The sequence below is a fragment of the Arachis ipaensis genome, chromosome B08 (genome assembly GCF_000816755.2).
Source record: "Arachis ipaensis cultivar K30076 chromosome B08, Araip1.1, whole genome shotgun sequence".
Classification (NCBI taxonomy): Eukaryota; Viridiplantae; Streptophyta; class Magnoliopsida; order Fabales; family Fabaceae; genus Arachis; species Arachis ipaensis.
In genome coordinates this window covers 3,738,872-3,750,679 of record NC_029792.2, presented here as the reverse complement: position 1 = coordinate 3,750,679, position 11,808 = coordinate 3,738,872, and the positions used below count along the sequence as shown (strand labels likewise).

Genomic DNA, 11,808 nt, shown 5'->3' with positions numbered 1-11,808 from the left:
CACGAAACTCACGAAACTCCATTACTATTCCTAACCAGGGAATTAATTTGTTGAATTTTCTAGGACAAAGATAAGAAATTTAGGACTGCACATGAATCGGATAATATTCGTATATCTGCGGTAATTATCCGCATTCGATTCGAATTTTGCGGATATTATCTGATCCGCAGAGCCATCGGATCGGATTGCAGATTTAGAAGTGATATCCGCGGATCCGATCCGCAAATCCGCATATCCGCACATCTCATATAAATAGCATAGTTTAAGAAAGTAAACCCTAATGTGATATGAATTTTAGTGTGTTGTTTTATGAATTTTATGATATCTTGTTTTTTATTTTTTATGTTGTACTTCAGTTTAGAATAATTAAACTTAAATCTTGTGTTATTATTATTTTTTTTGGTTATTCAAGAGAACTTTTATTGATAATATTTTAGGAGTAAATAGGCTTAAACAGGTGAAAAATGAATTTTATAGATATTTTTTTTGTAAAAATAGCCAAATAGAATTTTAAAATAGTTTTTTTTTTTTAATTATGCGGATATACTCGATATCCAATCCGATCCGATGAGTGCAGTGCGGATCAGATAGAATTTTAGGCTATATCCGATCCGATCCGATCCGTGTGCAGCCCTAATAAGAATCCAATATTATCGATTTGAATTTGATTAACAAGTAATCTTAAAGAAAATAATTTTTCATAAACCAAGTTAAGTTAGTTTAGTGGTTAGTTCATTTATCCACTTAAACAAATATCAGAAGTTTGCTTGTACATTCTTAATAAATACTCTAATATAACTCTAGTGTTAATTTTTAATTGCCATATGCTACGCGCTACAAATAAACAAAAACAAAGGACAGGATTTAATAAACAATAATTAATAACCGCCAAAAAAGAACTACTCACTAAACAGCATAGCATAAAAGGGGTTGGAGGGCACATGTTTTGGTGGGCTTGTGCCTGGTGGTGGCTATCTCTTGGATCAATAAAATAAAATAAAATAATATTAAAATAATAATAATAAAACTTAGCGGGAATATGATTTTAATTTGATTTTTCGAAACAAAAAAATTCATGTTATGCATCATTCGCTTTGCTTGATTTGCGATTTGCAAGCTTTTTGTTTGCACTTTGCATCATACAATTGCACAAAAACATATATATGAAGAAATTAAATAAATCTGTCTTCAATTGACTTTAATAATTGATATATATGTAATCATATTTCTAGTCTATATGATATCATATATGACGCCCGTTAACATCATAATCCAGGAAGCACCCATAAGTAGCTGCGACCAAGACTTGGTGGCGGCAGTAACGGCGGTGATGGGACACAATGCTGCTAGAATTGTAGTAGAAAGTTGTACTCGTGGCTGGAAAGATATTGTTATAGTGCCGTTTATGTTAAGCTACCCGGCGTCACTAGGTTTTTCGGCCTCCCTCCTCCACCACACTACAATAATGTTTTCCCATCCACGTACCCCTACAGCCTTCTAGTACCGTAGCAGCATTGTGTAACGATATTATCATACAAGAAAATGGCTTTAATTTATATACGCAACAATTTTTTATCCCAAGAAAAGAAAAAGAAAAATATAGTAATTCATAATCTTTAGGCCTCATTATTTGATAAATAATACTCAAATTATTCGTCTATATAGAAAAAAAACTAATTCAAAAGTTTTTTTAAAAAAAATTTAAATCTGTAAAACTAACTTGGCTAACTTATTACCAAAATTAATATATCTAACCAAATAAAAAGTTCGGAACTTCAAACAAAATTTTTATCTCATACATTGCATTTGTTGCTTTTGTTTTACCCAACCAAAAATTAGTTGTTTGTGCCAGCAGTTCTAATGTTGTTTGTTTTACCCAACCAAATGAGGTCTTTGTCAATGCAGTCATTAGAGGTGACAGCAAATGACATTAAGGAACTTCAATCAAAATATCTACCGAATCTCATAAGCTTTCGCCCCGAAGACTAGTTGGGACTTAGGATTATTATATCCTGATTGTACGTACGTTTACATGTATATACCATAATGTTTGTTGACTTATTGTTCGAGTCGTCACTGCTTGGCGCAAATCTTTATTTATTTTCATGTAAAATCATTGTAATTCATCTGGGTTTGCAAGTGTAAATCTATTGCTAAATTATCAAATCAGTGTTGGCAATAAAGAAGATGAAGATAAGATTAGCCAAGTTAGAAACCAACGGTAGTTTATACTTAATATGACTACACAAAAAGGAACAAGTTAGGATGGAGATGGACCAACCAATGTTACTTGGCGGAAGTACTCAACATATCCTACATCTATAAATATCATCATTTGGCTGTGACTTTGGATCATCTCTGGGCAGCTTCTTCTGAAGAAGCACCAACTGAGACAGCTGCTGCATTGCTTGCTGACCCATTCTCAATGGGTGGAGGCACGCCCCATTTTCCATCAGACTCCAGGGCTCAAACAAATGCACTCCACCGTCTGAAAGTCCAACCGCAAATTGATTTGGTTCTTGTGGATGTGCAGCGATTACAAGCGGTTGCACGTTAGAACTGCTGGCACAGACAACAAGTGTAAAATGTTACCGACCTCAACCAGATCGTCTTTATACCATAAAACAGAATAGCTGAAAAGAGGTAACTGATGATACAGGTTGAAATACAACTACTGTGGACTTTGAAGGACTTAAAAGCGGAGTATCAAGCATTCAAGCTGCTTGCTTCCAATAGAGAATGAATAACGATTACAAATTAAACAATTCTACATGAAATTTGTACCTATAAAATGTTCTGTATTTACAAAATTATAACTGAGAAACAAATTAATAATGCAAGGAAAGAAATGTCTTGCAAACTTAGATAAAACATCCATCAAACAGGGCATTACCTGACACCTACAGAAAGATATGCAGAAGGATTGACTCGACAGCGTAATCGGAGGTTTGAAGCACTAAACACACGGACTGTTGCATCTAAGAAGCTGGCGTATATGAGCTGACTATCGCATGAGAAAGTTGCATGCGATACAGGTGCAGCAGAACTTTGTGGAAACCACTGCAATTTAGCAAAATGTATCGGATAAAAGACCAATTAAATAAATATGTGCAGTAAATATAAAACTCAGCTAAATGAATTTACCTGCTTTAGACATTCTAGTTTTGTTGCTTCATAAATTGCAAGCTGCGTTTCATGTACAACCAAGAAGCGTATCTGATCCTGATGAAACTGTACACGTGTATCTGCCTGCACTGGTTGAGTCCTTCACAGCAGGAAGTTGCAAGAATCTAGTCTTCCGTTTCTCCCATCCATCAGTATTCCACACACAAATCTGCACAGTAGATGAATAAATTCCCATATGACAACTAATGAGAATCACATTGCCAACATCAAGCTCAAAGTAGGCCATTAATTGATGAGAACTATTTGGATCTCCAAAACTAGTTCCTTTAATGCAATTTAATCATCAAACACATTCTGGAGGCAAATCTACACTGAACGACTATTACCTGAGCATCTGCCCCAGAAGAAACTAGGACATTCAATACATGAGAGAAAGCAAGACCTGTGATTCTTTTAGTGTGGCCTTTGAGTTTACTTTTAACCTGCAAATAAGAAGGCTATGCATAAACACCAAATTACACAAATCATAAGTTGGAAGAAACAATTTATGAACAACAAACATACCTCATCTACACGAATCATCCATGCCTATAGCAATGATATTGTTATCCTGAGGATGGAAAGCAAGAAAGGTTGCAGCAGGTGGTGCAGGTATGAAAGTAGTAATTGTCTGCACTTGGGCCAAGATTGAAATTGATCAGTTACAAGCCAAATACAGTCTTGAATAACGATAATGACTAGGACTTATAGCTCACCTTAAAAGTAATCATATTGAACAGAGAAATCTTCCCCCCTGATGCTGACATTACATAAGAATCATTTTTAGAAAGAGCAAAGCAAGGAACAGCAATGTCATTTGTCATCAGGATGCCACTTGAAGGTTGCCATAGTTGAGGTGGCACACTGGCAGTGGCCTATACAAAGAAATGTAAACATCATGTATTCATTCCCAAGTCCCCAAATCATAAGTAATCAGTTGGCATAAGTAACTTCACATATTATCACACCTTACCAGAAGAATTACGGTCACTTCGCGGCCACTTCCAAAGCAGATGAATGGCATTTGAAGCTAATGCCAGAATAGCATTGCCTGAATTAGTGTATATCAACCTTGATATCTGTCGTACTAGGGATAGAGGTTATTAGATTACTTAGTTTGAAGAGGGTAAGGGGGTTAGAAGAAGGAAACTCGAGGGAGGGCTTAACATTATCCACCAAAGGTAGCACTTAGAAATACGCGGTCTTAGTTTGTTGTTTTTTTGTTTTTTGTTTATATATATATATATATATATATAAAGACATGCAGCAGCGATACCTTGTTCACGAGATCTGATTTTAGTGAAGAAAATAATATTGAGGCGGAAGAAGAAGACTCAGTAGATTTGTCATATGAAAATAAACCACTGAGTACAAGGGAGTACATATTGTTATCCACTATTTATAGCTGTTAGAAAATTAACCTTACTAAAACCTAACTCAATATGGTAAATAAATTAACTATAGTTATTCAACCATAATCAGTTATAGCTTGCTTTTGTGAGCCATTAGATACCATCTTAATATCATCTCCAACATCCTCCCTCAAGTTGAAACTGATTGAATTAGTTGCAAGTTCAGCAACATTATTATCATCCTCCCTTGAATTAAGGCTTGTTGAAACATTTATCCTCTTATCATCAGAATATCCTCCCTCAAGTGGGGCGTGTAAGTCAAGCATGCCCAACTTGAAAAGTAAAGGTTCAAAGACACCCGGTGATAACGCTTTAGTAAGTAAATCAGCCGTTTGATGAGTTGATTTAATAGGTAGCAATTGCAGCACCCCTGTTTGAGACTTTTCACGAACAATGTGACAATCTACTTCAATGTGCTTGGTTCTTTCGTGAAAAACCGGATTAGCTGCAATGTACAGCGCAGATTGATTGTCACAATAGAGATTGATTGGGTGAGGATGAGATACATGGCAGGCATTAAGAAGATAAAGAAGCCATTGACCTTCCCGAGTTACTTGTGCCATGGCACGATATTCAGCTTCTGAGGAAGAACATGCTACAGTTGTTTGCTTCTTACTCTTCCAAGACACTAATGAAGAACCTAAGAAAAAATAATACCCAGTTATTGATCGACGGGTATCGGAACAAGTTGCCCAATCCGAATCAACATAACCAGTCAATTTGAGATCATTATTTGAAGAGAAGAAAAGACCCTTAGAAGGAGATTTCTTGATGTATCGAAGAACATGTAGTGCTGCCTTGTAATGGTCATCAGTTGCACAATCCAAAAATTGGCTGAGCTTCCCAACTGCAAAAGCAATATCCGGACGAGTATTGGTGAGATATAGGAGTCGTCCGAGCAGTCTTCTATATTGTAATGGATCTTGTAATCTTGTGCCACTTTCCTTAGAAAGTTTCCCATTATACAGCATAGGAACTGAAGCAGGTGTAGCTTCCAACATACCGCACCATGCAAGAACGCTGTATTGACGTCTAATTGGTGAAGTTTCCAATCATGTACCGCAGCAAGAGTAAGAATAAGTCATAAAGTAGTGATTTTTACAACCGGACTGAATGTATCAAAGTAATCATAGCCAACTCTTTGACGAAAACCTTGAGCCACAAGACGTGCTTTGTGGCGTTCAACACTACCATCTGGGTGAAACTTCACTTTAAAAACCCACTTGCATCCAATGAGGCGCTTTCCAAGAGGCAAAGAAGTGATAGACCAAGTTTTATTCGTCTCAAGAGCAAGCAATTCTGCACTAATTGCATTTCTCCAGCATTCGTGTTGCACAACTTGTTCATAAGTCTTCGGTTCAACTGTTGTGGTTATTGCTAGGGAAAAGGCTCTATGGGTAGGGGATAGCTTCCCATAATCCACCATGTGACATAGACCGTATCGCTTAGAACATGATTGGTTACTAGAGCTTCCTGTTCTAAGTAACATACAATGATAATCTTGAAGATAAGAATGTGATTTATGTGTACGAATTGATCTTCTAAGATCCTGATAATGCATGTTATCATTTGAATGAGAATTAGATGATGCATTATTTGGTGGACTAGTAGAAACTACATGTGAATCAGTGAGTGAGGTAGGGTCCCTAGGATCATGAAAAGAATCAATATTTACATGAGATGGATGAAATGCATCTAAAGAATCATAAGTGAAAAGATCAAATTCATTAAAATTAGAATCAGCAATAGGTAGAGAAGAAGCACTTATAAAATTTTTGGTCATGTCATGATGAAAGGATTTATAAGGAAAATAATGTTCATAAAACTCCACATTTCGAGACAAAAATAGTTCTCTAGTGTGAATATCAAACAAAATATATCCTTTTGTGCCAGGTGGGTAACCAAGAAAAATACTCTTTCGTGTTCGTTTATCAAATTTTTTTCGTCCATGAATTAACGTTGAAGCAAAAGCCAAGCATCCAAACACTTTAAGGTTACTGATGTCCGCATCCTTGCCAAATAAGGTAGCATAAGGGGTTTTATTTTTTAAAACTGGAGTCGAAAGTCTATTAATTAAATGAACAGCTAAACCAATAGCAAAATTCCAAAATTTTTTTGGCAAGGATGATTGAAACATTAATGCTCTTGCAATGTTGAGAATATGTTGGTATTTCCGCTCAACAATACCATTTTGTTGAGGTGTCTCAACACATGATGTTTGATGCACTATACCCTGTGAATTATAAAAAATATCAAGTTTAAACTCAGGACCATTGTCAGTTCGAATAATCTTTACTTGAGAATTAAATTGAGTTTTCACATAAGCAACAAAATTCTGAACTAAACTGCTGGCCTCTGACTTTAATTTCATGAAATAAATCCATACAAATCTGGTTTTATCATCTACTACAGTTAAAAAATATTTATAACCTTGTAGAGAAATAAATGACATTGGCCCCCAGATATCAATATGTATTAAATCAAAACTGTTTAAACTTGTTGTTTCACTAAGGGTATATGGTAACCGTTTTTGCTTGGTATAATGGCAAAAATCACATGGTTTAGAGCAAGTAGATGTAAGAAACTGCACACAAGAATATATTTGTTTGATAATATCAAATTTGTTTTGTGGTACATGACCCAATCTAAAATTTCATAAATTCTCAACAGAAAAACATGAAGTTTGTGTAACCAAATTTGCTGTCCTAAGATTAGAAGAAAGTAAAATCTTGTCACTATGACTTTGTGGATCTAGGATCCTAGTACTCCTATTGTATGTTGTATTTTTCATGTTGTCCTTGTGTGCTAACTCTAATGCAGGAAAATCCATCATGTATAATCTATGTTTTGCTCTAGCTGTGCCAATCATCTTCAAAGAGGTCCGATTCTTTGTCTTACAAAGTTTGTCAGTAAAAACACATTCACAATGCAGGCCTTTTGTAAGTTTCGAAATAGATAAAAGATTGAAGTTGAAACTTGGTATGTACAGCACATCCGTGAGATAGAATGTAGCTGAAAATACCACAGTTCCACTTATAGTTGCAGTTGTGTGTGTTCCATCTGGTAATTTTACCAGAGTCGGCCTAATATATCTAAAATTTGTAAAAAAATGCAATGAGTGTGATACATGATCAGTAGCTCCTGTATCAAGCATCCAAGAATTTGAGAAAAAGGTTTTTACTGACAATAATCGTGCAATATGAGAGCTCATGCAAAGTGTATAAGTCTCTAAAGGTATACCTCCACTTCCTGCATTTGATTGATTGACATCTCTCACACTTGCTCCTTGAGATGACTGTGCACACTCCTGCCGAAGAAAGGTAATCAGTGCATCTCTCAAACTCTGATTGAATTGGGATGGACCATCAGCTTCCTTGTCCTGCTTGATATTGTTGGTACTGCTCTCTTCAATTCCAGCAACAATATGATTAGCCATAGCTCCGTTGCTAGTCTCTCGTGGCCATTTCTGCCTCTGTAAATGAGGTGGAAATCCATGTTTGTGGTAACAAGTATCCACAAGATGCCCTGACTTGTGACAATAAGAACAGGTCTTAGGTGCTGAATTTCTTCCTCCTCTTCCACCTCTACCTCCACGGGTTCCTCGTCCTCTTCCTCTAGAAACATTGCTTGAATTTTTGTTGAAATTATGAATTGAATTGGCCAAAGCTGTAAAGTTCTGAGTCTCCAAATCTAATCCATTAAACTGTCTCTCTTGCTGAATAAGTAGAGAAAAAATTTCATTGATGTCTGGAAGAGGCTTCATCAGCATGATTTGGGATCTCACAGTCCCATACTGTTCATTCAATCCTCTTAAAAATCTCACTGCATAAGTTTCATCTCGATAATCTCTCATGGTTCCTAAGCCATAATCTCTCATGGTTCCTAAGCCACAGTCACATTTTTCATAGCATTCCTTGCATTGTGGAACTGGTTTGAAACTGTCAATGTCTTCCCAAATAGCCTTCAACTTGGTAAAATAATTTGTTATGCTTAGATTCCCTTGTTTCATAGCATACATCTCTTCTTCTAATTCAGCAATCCTATATCTGTCTCCATGATAATACCTATGCTTCAAACACTCTGTGCAATCTCAGCACTCAATGATAGATTTAGGACTTGTTTGGGTGAGCTTTTAAAAAAAGATCTTTTTTTGAGTTATCTTTTTTTAAAAGATCTTATAGAGAAGTAAAAGTAATTTTATGTTTGGATATCTCATGTAAAAAGGTCTTTTTATCTATCAATTATGTTTGGGTATAACAGTATAAAAGTACTTTTTTGTTCATTTATTACATGAAAAACATCTTTTTTTTAAGGAAAAAAAATCTTTTAAAAAAAGATGTAAATTACAGCTTCTCAAAAAAGATCTTTTTTTTATTTTACTAGTGCTTTTACTTTTACTACTAGAAATTTGCCAAACACGTTAAAAAAAAAAAAGATATTTTTTCATTGAAAAAAGATCTTTTTTTAACAAAATAATGGCGCCCAAACATGCACTTAACCAAGAAACAACATAAGTATTACATTTATCCCATGCTACATATGCAGGATCATTTTTATTTGGTTTCACAATGGTTCCATCAACAAAGCCTATCTTATTCTTTGATTTCAGCGCTAATTTCATAGCTCTTGACCAGGAATTGTAGTTCTTAGCATTCAGCACAATTGGGACAATAGAAACTCCAGGATTCTCACGTGGATGTAGGAAGTAAACACTTGCTGGATCCGCAAGCAGATTGGTACTCGATTTAGCGCTCTGTGGCTGCAAACTCGAGAGTTGGCTTAGAATGCGAGCTAGATTTCGAAGCTCACCAGCTGAAAGCTCCTGGTTCTCACGTGACCCGTGATTTATCCCCGACATTAGGTCGGAAGGAGTGTCGGCCATTGATGCTAACTCAATACTGTATTTGTGGCCAAAACTTCACCTCTTTCACGATCTTCCACGCTCATCGCACCATGAAGAAATCGTGGTCTAGATCTGATTTTAGTGAAGAAAATAATATTGAGGCGGAAGAAGAAGACTCAGTAGATTTGTCATATGAACAAATACAAAACCTAAAATTGAAAACGAACCACTGAGTATAAGGGAGTACATATTGTTATCCATTATTTATAGCTATTAGAAAATTAACTTTACTAAAACCTAACTCAATATGGTAAATAAATTAACTATAGTTATTCAACCATAATCAGTTACAGCTTGCTTTTGTGAGCCATTAGATACCATCTTAATATCATCTCCAACAACTCCGAATCCTTAGAAAGTGTTACTGATTTTGAAATCCCTTGCTAGAGTTGTCTGTATCACCATGCGCGTCGGAATCACCGCTCGGCTTTTTCAACATAACACTCACGTGGCCGTTTATGGAAGATGAAGACCTACTGAAGTTTTTCTTCGGGCTCTTCGTAGGAGTTCTACTTGCGGTGTCTCGCCACCGCGTTAGGTAGCGCTTCGGACCACTTCTACCGATTTTTCGGCGTCCTCAGCCTACCCAGTGGCTTCATTGATGCGCCTTACACTTGGGCTCGCTTCTTGGACATTGCTTCTCTAGTGAGGAGGAGAATGAACACCCTCGGGCTGAAGACTCTGCCGAGAACAATGAAGACCCAGGCACGCCGGAGCTACAACTCTAGAGTTGAATTCCCCCTCAACCATTTGGTGATGAACTTGTTCGTTCTTTTTTTTGGGGGGATTTGGGTAAAAAAGCCGTCTTTCTTCGTTTTGACTTGGTAAACGGAGAAGTGATTTCTGTCTTCAATCCACGTTTATTTATGTTATATGTACTAATTATGTCCTTCATTATTTATATGTTTATTATTTTTTTATAATACTTTTTTCTAATACTCTCTTATGCATATTATTGTTTTTTATAAAACTTTTGTTCTTTTATATGAGTTCTTTTTTTTTTACCAAAGATAGGAGATTCGAACCCGGAACCTCTTAATTGAAAGTTTTTTTAATTTTGTATTATGATTCTATTAATTTTATTAGAGTACTAAAGAAATATTGAGAATACTAAAAAAATATTAAATTTTATTTAAATATTTAAAATAAAATTATAAGATAACATAAAATAATTATTTAAATTGATGTCATTTTCTGTAATTTTTATCTAAGAGTGATTTTGAATAATGTTCCAAACAATATTTAGTTTATTATAATTCATTTTGAATAAAAATTATCAAACATAAACTACGTTAGTACTAACTCTCTTTTGATCTAAATCAATTCTACAAAATCAATTTTATACCAAACGATAATCTAAACACACACTTTGTCGTCATTCTTCGTTGGCTTCCTCGTTGTTTTGTTTTCTTTCTTTCTTCTTTCTTGGGTTTCGGTCTCTTTGTCGTCTTTCTTACTTTTTTTTTGTTTAGTTTGGGGTATAGTTTTAGGACAATTTCTTCACTCCATGAATTTGATGTATTGAGTTGGAAGCTTTCCCTATCTGTTTTCTCTTTTTTTTTTTTCCTCTCTTTCTTTTTATGAAAATTCAGATCTCATGTTCTCTCTCTTCAAACACACAGAAACCCTATCTTATCCTTTCGCTTCCATTTTCCGAACAAATTCCCATCTCTCTCCTCCATTATCTTTCCCATTGTGCATCTCATTTTCTCTAGGGTTTCAATCTGAATCTCGAGCTCCATCCAATTTGTGTACTCTAAATTTTTTCAATTTTTTAAACACAAATAGGAGGGTTCGATTTATGTACTCTCGAATTTTAGGGTCCAATTTGTATACTTTAAAAATTTTTCAACTTTTTAAATATAAATTGGAGGGTCCGATTTGTGTACTCCGAATTTTTTTAATTTTTTAAATACAAATCAGATGGTTTGATTTGTGTACTCCTACAATTTTAAAAAAATAAAAAATTATAATATTAAAGTATATTACTCATTTTACTTCCATATCAAAATTTCATATTTTTTTGGATGTACAGAATTTCTTGATTTGCAAATAAATTTTTTTGAGCTGGTTTTGGATTAAACTCAATTTCATATTTTTTTGAGTCTAGCTTAAATTATTTTTCAATTTATTTTGATAGTTTATTCAATTTATTTTGATAGCTATTATGTAGTGAAATGGATGAGAATGCTGTTGGAACCTGTGCTGAACTTATTTTTGATAGCTATGTAGTGAAATGATGCTTGTATATAAGTTCATACTTCATGTTACGTACATAGTCTCTTTAAGAAGATTTTCTGCTATTATGGTGTACCTGACGTGTGTTTG

The 11,808-nt window shown here is 35.0% G+C and overlaps 1 pseudogene; it reads right to left on the bottom strand.

Annotated features, from left to right (window-relative positions):
• On the bottom strand, window positions 2,203-4,354 carry LOC107612746 (annotated as a pseudogene).